We start from the raw sequence: 12,295 nt of genomic DNA on the forward strand, positions 1-12,295 counted from the left end.
TTTACTCTATTTAAATAATGTGCACAATTCTATAGCTTGAAGTCACAATCCTACGTAGACTTATGTATATATCTTATTTCACATAACGATACACATTTCCAACTCAGAGCATCAATTTGTTTATTTCACATCATAATTTCACTCCGCCACACTTACTACATTTTGCATTTATTCCTATCCTATTCCAAGGCTGACATAGTTTTAAACATGGAAAAAGTATTAACATTTTCAGAGCAAGAGATCTGGGAGCAAGACATCCTGATATTTCACTGAACCCTTGATTAACATGCTATTATTAATTATAGTGCATAAACGTTGCTTAGGAATAGGATCTGCTTCTTTTAACAGTGAGCTACCCAATGGTTCATCTTTCATGCTTCTACCATCAGTACGATCTGCAGAAATTAGTTGATGGTGATACTATGAAAACATTGATCTCCTGGCTTGTCCAGAGCAAGGGCACTGACAGAAATAGAAACAGACCAGGCAGGTTTTTCTCTCTTCTCCCCCCACTACCAGTTTGGGAACCCTCCCCCCAATTCCAGGCAGCCTGTAACTAGCTGGAAATATTTGAATGTTCTCACTCTGCAGGAATCCTTTGGTTTATGGTAGAGATAGATATGGTATTACTTCCTAAAAACAGAATTAGCTTTATGACTCAAGATCAGTAGGAATCCAACCAAGGCGCCTCTCCTCGATTCCAGTTAATGCCCAGCCTGTCCATGAACAACCCCAAGCAAGGATGAAGATGGCCAAAGGATCTAAATTGAAGCCACAGCTAGAAATTGTACTACATTTTTCACTGGGACTTTGGGAGACGGATGGTTAGATGGCATTGTAAGGGTGGAAAAGGGAATGCTTACCATGTATATACTGTATTGTATTGCAGATGAACTGGAAATAAAGTGTGAGAATACCTGGTATACAACCACATGGAGGAGTAGCACCGAAGACCCACATGGAAATATTTATTCTACTGAAAAAATTCTGAATTTTTGATTCCTAGGGAATCATACCTGCCTGTCAGGATTCACCCCATGTAAATACATAGATCATACCAACTCCAGCTCAGTGGTGAAATCCAAATTATTTTACTACAGGTTCTGTGGGTATAGCTTGGTGGGCATGGTGTGGCTTGGTGGGTGTGGCTTACTGGGCATGGCAGGGGAAGGATACTGCAAAATCCCCATTCCCTCCCCACTCCTGGGGGAAGGATATTGCAAAATCTCCATTCCCACCCCACTCTGGGGCCAGCCAGAGGTGGCATTTGCTGGTTCTCCGAACTACTCAAAATTTCCGCTACCAGTTCTCCAGAACCTGTCTGTTCTGCCCCAGCTCCGGATTTCCGAGGATATTGACACACATCAACGGTCCTTATCAAATTTATTAAGTAGCAAGAATAAACAAGACCGGCAAAGGTTGGCAACCAGCCCAGAAAACAAGATATGATAAACCAAAATACTCTGATAATAAATACGAGTTGTTTCTAGCAAGAAACTTACTAACGGCGTGTGACTTAAATAGGCTAAGGGAGTGGCCAATCATCCTCAAGCCTTACTCTTGAGGAGACCTCCTCCTCCTGAGTAGCCACTCCTGCCTTTTGGCAGCCCTGCGTGCTTGAGCATTGAGGAGAGGCTCCTCCACTTCGCTCTCTCCACTTGAAGGAGCCTCTGGAGGTTCTGAAGGCCCTGGCTGAGTCTCTGCCTCTGGCACCACATCCTCTTCAGCCTCCTCGCTGTCCGACGCGAGCGCTGGCTGCGCAGGCTGCTGGCGCGACACCACACCAGCCTCCTCTTCATCGGGATCAGCCACGATCCGTGCAGGCCACTGGCAGGCCACAACACTGTCAGAACCTGCTGGATTTCACCCCTGCTCGAACTCCACTGCAATTGCTTTTTCTATGCAAATGTAAGAAGTAGAAACATTGCATCGGGTTGGCTTCTTCCTACTCACAGAAGACTATACTATGCTGGAGGGGGGGGGGTGCTAAATCTTCCAGGTCTCACTCTTATACCAAGAGTGAAAAACCTGTGTTCTTCCAAAGGTTGTTGGACTACAATTCTGATCAATCTAGCCAATTCAGTTAACATAATGCAACAACCTATGGAAGTGGCAGGATTTTCATTAATACTATTTCATTTTGTTAAGTGAAATAACTATTGGGTCATCTACTGATGGTTAGTCAGTCATTAATATGGCCATATTGTCAATAATCCTTCCCTCTATCTGGTTCAAAACCAAAGGCTGGGTTTTATTATAGATTTTAGTTGTTATTTATTATTTTATACTAGAATTTTTAATTGTATATTTACTGAGCGTTTTTATTTGTTCTGGTCTCTGGTCTAAGACTGTAATAAACTGATTGATTGTGTTTCTTAACTTTGATTCCATAATCTTTCTCTCTGTGCTTTGTACTCAATACTCAGTACATAATCTTTCTTTCAGATCTTCGAACAAATCACTGAACTGTGCAGATCAGTACACATCGTTTTACTTAATTAAGCAAGCTACTTGCCAGCTGATAAGATTCTCTAACCATTGTTCATGATCTTTCACCTATGTGACAGAATGGTTTTTGATATCTCTTCCTGTCCCAAATTGCCTTGTTCACTCTGGGGTATTTGTATTTCACATCTATCACTCCTAGAATGGTATGTGAGGCTAACAATTATGGGTAAGGTAAACAATTATGGCTTCTTCAAAAGGTATGTCTTACCTCTCATAACCCTCATCATCTTTATTCCCCTTCAATAGAAGAAGGTTCCTGTCATTGATTTAAGGTGAGATACAGGAAAGATTGGGCTGCTTGTGCTACATAAGTCCTCCTCTGTACAACTGCATTATCCAACACTTTCATAGTTTAGAGTTCAACAGCAGACAGCAAGCATTGTGTAGAACTGACAGTGTCTTCCCATATTTTCATTCTGACCAGTAGGTTTTGATTTCAATCATCATCTGGGAACTGACATGTAATGAAAACTGATAGAAATGGTTACTCAACCTATTTCAAGAATTATGACAAGAAAGACAAACATACAGTTTTTAGAATATAAAAATCTAGCAACGTATTGTTGGTGAGGGCAGGCGTTAAGAATATGAAAATGTCCCAGTGCAATTTGACTACAGGTCCATCAAGCCTGAAATTCAATGTCCTATGGAGTGACTTGAGAACTTTAAAACACAAGTTAGAAAATGGATAAAGAAGACAGGGATATGTATTGCAAATAATATCTCAGAAAATGTCCAGTTTACTAAGTTGACATGTCCTCTGATTGCAACCATGAAGCTGACCTAAAGTTGACTACTCAATTTCTCTTCATCAGATAAGTGCAGATTTCCCTGAAATATGTTGCCTTCCTTAAGAGCTCCTAGAATTCCTGACCAGCACTTCCAATATCTGCTAAGGCTTACAATGCAGGCTCCAGCAACCGGAGGGACATAGGTAGGGAAGGCTGGGTGATGGCACAAAAACAGAGCTTGTTCTGACCTTGTAAGGATATAAATCTGAAAACTCATTATTCAAACATATCATTCCAGTGTTTTAAGTAGATTTATAGGAAGCACACATTAAAGGCAATGAATTATAGACACAGTAGAAATGCAGATGAAGACCATCTCAATCCAGAGCAGATGCTGGTGGCAGAGAGAGATGAAATGATGAACAAATTGCAAGATATTTGAAGAATGACACGCTAAAAAGAATTTGTAGCTTAGCCTGGTAAGACAGCTGTTGAGCCTTGATGATCACCTTTTGATAATCGAGAATCCCAGGATGGCAAGAAGTAGAATACTCTGAGATCCCTTTGGATCAGGTTGCATTTAGACTTGGGTAAGTGCCAAAAGATTTCAGGATTTAGGGGCTGTGAAGTGAATAGTTAGAGCCACAGAGAAGAGTAGAGCAGTCAATGTTAGGCAGGATGGGCAGGTAGACCAAGAAGTGTTTGAATAGAGTTGCAGATGAAGCATCCTCCCTCTTCCCCTGTTGAATTCAACTCTACCTTGGAATGCTTCCCATTCTTTGCTTCCCCTGTGGGCCCCTCTGGCTTTGACAATCTGGATGAAGACAGGCAGAAAGCTAATAAGTTCAGCATTTTTCTGTGTAAGGGAAGCCACTCCCCTCATTTTTCCTCATATTTATCACAGGGGCATAGTCTATGATTGAGAAAGAAACTAGAGAATAGCCATGCTATGCTCACTTTTTTAAAACCATTTTTGTGACTTTGGGAGTTTGCTTCTTCATAGGCCCAGCATCTACATGAGCACAGGTCACTTGCTACTCTGCTGCTAGGTGTGTGTGACAAGCTGATTGTGCTCCTTCTCCTGAGAAAGGAAAGACTCTGGGAGTAAGAAGCACTGCATTGGCAAGCATAACAGGACAGAAAACAACATGCAGGGCTACAACCCAGCATATTTTCCTAGTAAAGGAATCCACTGAGTGCTATTGACTGGAAATAGTTAGAAAAACTGCCCTGACCTGGTCCCTCCTCCCACATTTAATCATGCCTCCATCCACATACTGATATGTACGGAGAGATTCAGCCCTAGAGTTCTTGTTTGTGGGGAAATGGAAGGAGATATTAATTGTACTTCCATTTTAGCAAATATCACCCCTTGATCTCTGCAGTGTGATTAGCATTTACAGTTCATTACTAGCTTTATAGCAAAGAATGGTGACTTTGAACATCACCCCCACTTCTCATCATGGTTTGGAAAAAAAATCGTACACCATTAATGATTTAGAAAGCTGCTCATGGAAGTAACATTACTGGCAAAAGTGAGTTCACACTCTAGATGGTGGAAGAGCCAGTCTTAGAAGAAAAACATAAATTATCTTGGAGTTTGGAGTGATGCTGTTCTTACTGAGGCAGAAATAGTTGGCTCTACTCCAGAGTATCCTTTTCCAACACATCATAGACCCAATTTCAAAGAAGCCCTGTGAAATCTCCTAAAATTAAGGATACGATCCAAGGCGGAAAAATAAACATTTCAAAGCTTACAGATTCTCATGGAAGGGATTTAAACTATATACAGAACCAAAGGCACCTACAGATCCTTAAACGTTGTGTGGAATGTACGTTAACCATAAACACTAAATACGTTTTAAGAAAATGGAAGAGTTTCAGTAGTTTTTAAAAATTTGTGGAAACTATTGCTGAGCACATTGTAAGCCGCCCTGAGTCTTCGGAGAAGGGCGGCATATAAATCAAAATTTAAAATTACCAAACTACACCAATTACCAAATACACAGGATCCATACACACACAAGGGCACAGGTTCAAAGATATGCTTTACTCTGACAATATTTCAAGCAAAGTATCACACAAAAATTGCTCTGCCAAGTTGTTATGCCAAGCAACACAAATCTGTCTTCTAAATTACAAATGAAGATGTCATGTTGTTGTCCCAAAGATGCTTTTTCAAGAGGCAACTGGACTTTCTTGTTTTTCTTTGAAGACATTTCGCTTCTCATTCAAGAAGCTTCTTCAGCTCAGAGCTGGCCCAATGTTTCCTCTTTGCATTGGACCGGGCCGAAGCGATGCGAGCCGGCCCCTTATATTTTCCAGGATGGCCCCGCGGGCCAGATCCGACCACACGGTCCTTGTGATTGACATCCCTGATCAAGTGGAAAGAATTCTTATCTCTCCACTCTTAGGAGTATAGGTAGTCCACGATTTATGACCACTTGCTTAACAATAGTTCAAATTCATGATGACCCAGGAATACTGCTTCTCCTTAAGTGTGAGATACCTCTGTGAAAAACTAATCGATGGGAGCAGTGGTGAAATTCAGCCGGTTCTATCTGGCTTCGGCGAACTGGTAGCACCGGCAGCAGGAGGCTCCGCCCACCCATCCAGACATCATGACGTCCCATTTTTTACCCTCTGCGCATGCACAGAAGGCTCTGTGCATGCATGGAGGAGGCGCACATGCTCCCATTTGCAAACTGGTAGCTAAAGTAAGTGGATTTCACCCCTGGGTGGGGGGCATGTGAGGTGCCCCCCATGGAAAGCTGGCTAGGAAACAACTATTTTCCTTGCTGAAGCTCCCATCCTGAGGAGGAGCTCTGGACAATCAGAGATATTGCAGAGTCTTTCACACTTTTCTGCACTTTTCTTATTTGATTTATCTTTCTGCCTAGCTATCCAATGTGTATATCAACAAATCTTACAACTTTGGCAACTTATAACAAACATCCAGAGAATAATTGCTTGAAAATTACTGGAGTTAATTTCCAGGACTTTTTGGACCAGACAGACTCCTCATCAATCCCTGTATCCAGGTCAGAGGAGGCCCCCACGTCACTCACTTTCAGCTAGCAAAATAATAATAATAATAATAATCACATGATGTTTATTAATTAAACTTCAACAGATACCCAAACATTTAAATGGCAAAACGGGGTAAAAAGCAGACAAAAGGGTGAGGAAGAGAACAAATCTCTTCATAATGCTCAGAGGTTATAAAACTATAATCACTGAGGGTTAACTGGAATGTATTCCGCAGTGAAGGAATGGTCAACCCTACCTAGGAAGAAGCCAGCATGGCAAGAAAGAGGAAGTTTATCCTGATGAGGAGAACTAAAAGGCAGACAGACTCTGGCGAAAAACATGTAAGTGACTTAATACAGTATGGAAAAAGGATTATTCAGAATGTAAAGATAATCCTTGATAGTAATTGAGCCCAATTATGGTCATTATTTTCTGCCGGTTATTACGTGGCATTAAGTGATTATTAAGTTACTATTTTTTGTGACGGTCTTTAAGTGAATGAGTCAGTTATAAAGTGAACACCATAGTCATTAAGCAAAGCCATTGTTTACTAGGGACAGTTTTTGTCAAAAATCAGAAGTAAATGCTGATTTCCAGCAAAAATGTTGTAAATTGTCATCATGTGACCACAAGGCTATGTAAAACAGCCATAAATGCAGGCCGATTACTGAATGCCCAATATGCAGTCACTTGTCTGAATTGGGGAGCTGTCAGAATTTCAAATCTGAGTTGTAAGTACCTTTTTTTGGGTGGGGTCCATTGTAACTTCGAATGGTCACTAAATTTATTTATTTATTTATTTATTATTCACATTTCTATGCCGCCCACTCTCCGAGGACTCTGGGCGGCTTACACCAAAGACAGTATACTAAATAGCATATTGCCCCCAACAATCTGGGTCCTCATTTTACCCACCTCGGAAGGATGGAAGGCTGAGTCAACCTTGAGCTGGTGAGATTTGATCCGCTGATCCGCTGAACTAGCAGTCAGCTGAAGTAGCTGCAGTACTGCACCCTACCCATTGCACCACCTTGGCTAAATGACCAAATATAAGTCAAGGACTACCTGTAAGGCAAAAAAAAGAAACACCATGAAAGGGACAAGGGATGTTTTCAATATGCTGGAAGCAGAAAACCAGCCATTAGAATGACAGTGGTCCTCACCATGTGAATGGGGATTGAAGAGAAACTGAATGAATTATTGGCCTTTATGAGAGAAGATACGAGACAAATACCTGAGCCATAAGAAGAATTTATATTGGGGAGGGAACTGGAACAACTAAATCAGTTTGAAATAATGAAAGAAGATATTCTAGAACATTTTGAGAGACTAGCGTAGTTACAAATCACTGGCGCCCTGATGTCTCCGCCCAAGAATACTTAAAGAATTCAACTATGAAAATGCTAACCTTTGGCTAAAATTATATAATTTGTCATTCAAATCACATAGGGCAAGAGGACTGGAAGGTATCCAATAGCAATAATTAAAACTGAATGCAGCAGTTCCATAGAAAGATTAATCAAAATAAAACTGACATTAAGGACCTGAGCCTCACTGAATGAAAATCAGCATGATACATCCTGCTTTGCCAATGTTTTAGACTGTTTTGAATGTCGACAGATGGATGGAGGTGATCTTATTGACGCTGTTTGGATTTTTCAAAAAACTCTTTGATAAAGTTCTTTATCGAAGGTTTTTGAGTAAACTTAGTGGCAGTGAGAACTTCCTTTCATGAAACAGATAAAAAATGACTATGAATTGAATTGAATTTGAATTTGTTTTGAATACTTTATTTGGCCAAGTGTGATTAGACAAACAAGGAATTTGTCTCCAATGCAGACATGTTCCAGAAGGATCTTTTTAATCTGGATGAGTGATCAAGCAAATGGGAAATGCCCTTCCATTAAAATAAGCATAAACAATGCTTGTTAGGACTCCCAAAACACAATTTTGTACCAGGGGTGAAATCCAGCATGTTCTGACAGGTTCTGGAGAACCGGTAGCGGAAATTTTGAGCAGTTCAGAACCGGTAGTGGAAATTTTGAGTAGTTTGGAGAATTGGCAAATACCACCTCTGGCTGGCCCCAGAGTGGGATGGGAATGGGGATTTTGCAGTATCCTTCCCCTGGAGTGGGATGGAAATGGAGATTTTGCAGTATCCTTCCCCTGCCATGCCCACCAAGCCACGTCCACCAAGCCACACCACACCCACCAAGCCATGCCCACAGAACTGGTAGTAAAAAATTTGGATTTCATCACTGCTTTGTACACATTGATAGGGCCTGAACTGCCTGTAATGAGGAAAAGATCTTCAGATATTAGTGACTAATCTAATGAAGAAGTGGACTCAGTGTTCAGCAGCTGTGAGAAAGGATATTCCATGCCTGCAATTATTAGAAAGATTGAAAATAAAAATGCCAATATTTTAATGCTGTTAACTAGTGTAAGTCTTACATCTGGAATGCTTTGTGTATTTCTGGTCACCACACTTAGAAAAGGTTATAAAAGAGTGTGGGAAAAGTTCAGAAGAGCACAGAAAATAATCAAGAGAGTCAAACATCATCCCTATAGGAAAAGGCTAAAATCTTTGGAACTTGTTAGCTTGGGAAAAAAGGGGAAATGACAGATGATATGATTGAGATGTATAAAATCATGCATAGCACAGAAAACGTAGACTAATTCTTTCCAGGGAAGTTGACTGGGAGATCTAAAATGGGCAGAAGAAAGCACTTCTTCCCAAAACCCATAAATGTCCTGTGGAATTCATTACCATGAGACACAGTGATGGCCAGTAGCTTGAATGACTTTAAAATGGGATAAATTTGTGGAGGGCTATCAGTGACCACCAATCTAAAATACTGAAACGTACCTCTAGGCCAGGGGTCTGCAACCTTAAACACCCAAAGAGCCATTTGGACCCGTTTCCCACAGAAAAGAAAACACCAGAAGCCACAAAACCCTTCCCATGCCTGACTATTTCTTGAGCGGCCACAAAACTAGCATATGTCGTTGAATTAAACCTTCTGTTTTCTTCTGAAACTTTTATTTTCTTGGATTTATCCATGGTTGGCCTACTGGGGGTTGAAAAGCTCAATAAATTGTGTGCCGGTGGGTGTCGCACATTGGTGGTTGTGACACATATTTTGATTGACAGAGAGCCACAGAAGAGGGGTGAAAGAGCCACATGCGGCTCCAGAGCCGCAGGTTGCTGACCCCTGCTCTAGGCATTATGCCTCCAAACACCCGTTGCAGGATAACAATAGCTGGAAGGAGTTACATCTCTCTTTCCTGTTTGTGGGCATCATAAAGGCAACCACTTGACCACTGTGGAAAATGCTAGTTGCAAGCTCACTTCAGTGGAGTTCATTCCATTCCAATTTATTGGCATCACCTCCCACCGAATACAGCTAGTCTTCTATAATGAGAAACCCAGATCCAACCCTATCTAAAAGCCACACATTTTATTTCAAATTCTTGGGTCAATGCTTGAGAAGCTGGCAACAGCGGTGACCAAGAACATCTTTTTACACAAATTCATCTTGTGTGCCAATTGTGCCCATTCCTAGATCAGGAGGCACTGCTCATAGTCACCCTCACCTTAATTGGATTATTACAAAGTGCCCTGTGTGGGGCAGCCCTCAAAGAGATTCAGAAACTTCAACTGGCACAGAAAGTGGCAATAAATATAGTTTTGAACTTCTTACAGTACACTTGTGTGACACCACTGTTTTGTGAGCTGCACTGACTTCTAGTAGGTTTCAAAGTACCAGATGTCATTTTTAAAGCCCTACATGTCCTGGTTACTTGTAGGACTGTCGTTTCTGTCTGTTCCACCAGATCCATCAGGGTGGCCCTGCTCTGTGAAGCAAGTGGACCAGCTGGCAGGACCAGGCAACCTGCCTTTGCTTTTGTTCTCTGTCTTCTTCCTGAAACCTGGATGGTCCTGATTCTGCTGGCCTTCTGAAAGGCCTTTTCCCTCAGACATTGCGGCCAGAATATTAACAGAACCTGGCATGTGGTGTTTGTTGGTTTATGCTGGTGGAAACTTTCTCACTTTCTACTGGAAAGTTCTTTAGGGTACCTTGAATGGGTTTTTAATTGGCTGTTGTTTTGTGCTGTGTTTTTATTTTATTTTTTTCTGTTCACCTCCTAGACTTTCTTTGGTGAGGAGGTGGTGGCCATGTAAATTTGCCAAATAAATATATAAATACTGGCTCTTTCCAAGCACTACACAGAAAAATACTAGACGTGGTTCCAGAACATTTTCTTCTTATGGAATATTTTTATTTATTTATTTTATTTATTTATTTTATTTTATTTTGTTGGATTTCTATACCGCCCTACTCCCGAAGGACTCAGGGCGGTGAACAGCCACAGAATAAAACACATAAATACAAAAATTTAAAATAGAATAAAAACGAATTAAATAATTTGGCTGAGACAAATTTAAAATACCCAATAATTTAAAAACAAATTAAAATTTACATTTAAAAAGGGGAGAAGATTTAGGAGTTGATCATAAATGTGGCAATAAATGTAGGTTCAGCCTTTTGAGTCATTGAGCCTTTCCCACTTGCCCCTAACTGAAGAGCAAACATGTCCTGGCAATACCATTTTTTTTGCCATGTCCTCAGGAGGTCAGTCCCCTCAAGTTCTCCCCAGCCCAAGAGTGAAGCAGTCTTAAGTTGCCCTGCGCTATACTGTACTGGTGATATAATAGTGTTTCCCTATTAAACACCGTCTCCATTGAGAGTAGTGCTCATTAGCCATTTTACACTGATGAAGACATTGTTTCTTTTCTGCAATTGCTGGTTGGCCTCATCTGATTCATTCTCTTCTTATCAACTTAAAAGGTTGGATCTAGTTGTATGCTCTGATGGTTCATTAGTCAGACTGCACAATGCAGGTGGTCCTTGCTTAGTGACCACAATTGGGGCCAGAAGCCACATCCCAAAGTAATGTGGTTGCTAAGCAAAACCATGTGACTGTAATCAGTGGTAGGTTTCAAAAATTGTTACTACCGGTTCTGTGGGTGTGGCTTGGTGGGCGTGGCTTGGTGGGTGTAGCAGGGGAAGGATACTGTAAAATCTCCATTCCCATCCCACTCCAGAGAAAGGATACTGCAAAATCCCCATTTTCTCCTGATCAGCTGGGACTTGGGAGACAGAGAATAGATGGGGGCGGGGCCAGTCAGAATTTTTACTACCAGTTCTCTGAACTACTCAAAATTTCCGCTACCGTTTCTCCAGAACTGGTCAGAGCCTGCTGAAACCCACATCTGACCACAATGGCTTATGACATCACTTCCAATTTGGTTGTTAGACAAAACATCACTCACCAGCGTTTGTGATTTTATTGCCAGCTTCTCCATTGATTGACGGAGGCCAGCTGTGCAGCATACAAATCATGATTATGTGACTGTAGGACACAAGGACAATTGTAAATATGAAGAGTGGCCATAAAATTGCTTTTTCTCTGTGCTGTTGTACTTTGAAGCAATTGCTGAACAGGGCAGTTGTTAAGCAAGGTCTACCTGTAGGGGTATACTGGCAACTGGCAATAATGTAAATGTTTGATTTTTATGGTCCTTACTGGTTTGGTGGAAGACAAAAGAGCAAAGAAGCAGAAACACCCCCATCCCGCCCAACCCCACACACATGCCTAGAACAGAGCATGGAGGAATCTGAAAGGTGACACAGTGTATTTAATGTCTACATAAAGAAAAGAAACAAAAGGAAGGGCTGAGAAAGGCTTATAAAGGTATTGCTTTGGGGTTTAGTTCCCCCCATGGCTGTATCTTTTTTAAAAAATAAGTTTACTCTGCTCAGGTTGTGATAGAATGTAGTAAGAGAGGAAGGACATAGGAAAATGAGGTAACAAAGAGTCCTGAAATCAAATTGGCTCCATTCCAAGCTACAGTGGTATGATTGACAGATATAATTTCTCTGTCATTTGGCAATGTGTGGTGGAGAATCAGCAGAAAAACCAGAACATTGCTGCCTATCAATATTATGGAACATGGGGCT

Source organism: Pantherophis guttatus, chromosome 2 (genome assembly GCF_059756535.1).
Source record: "Pantherophis guttatus breed Tessera chromosome 2, ASM5975653v1, whole genome shotgun sequence".
NCBI lineage: Eukaryota > Metazoa > Chordata > Lepidosauria > Squamata > Colubridae > Pantherophis > Pantherophis guttatus.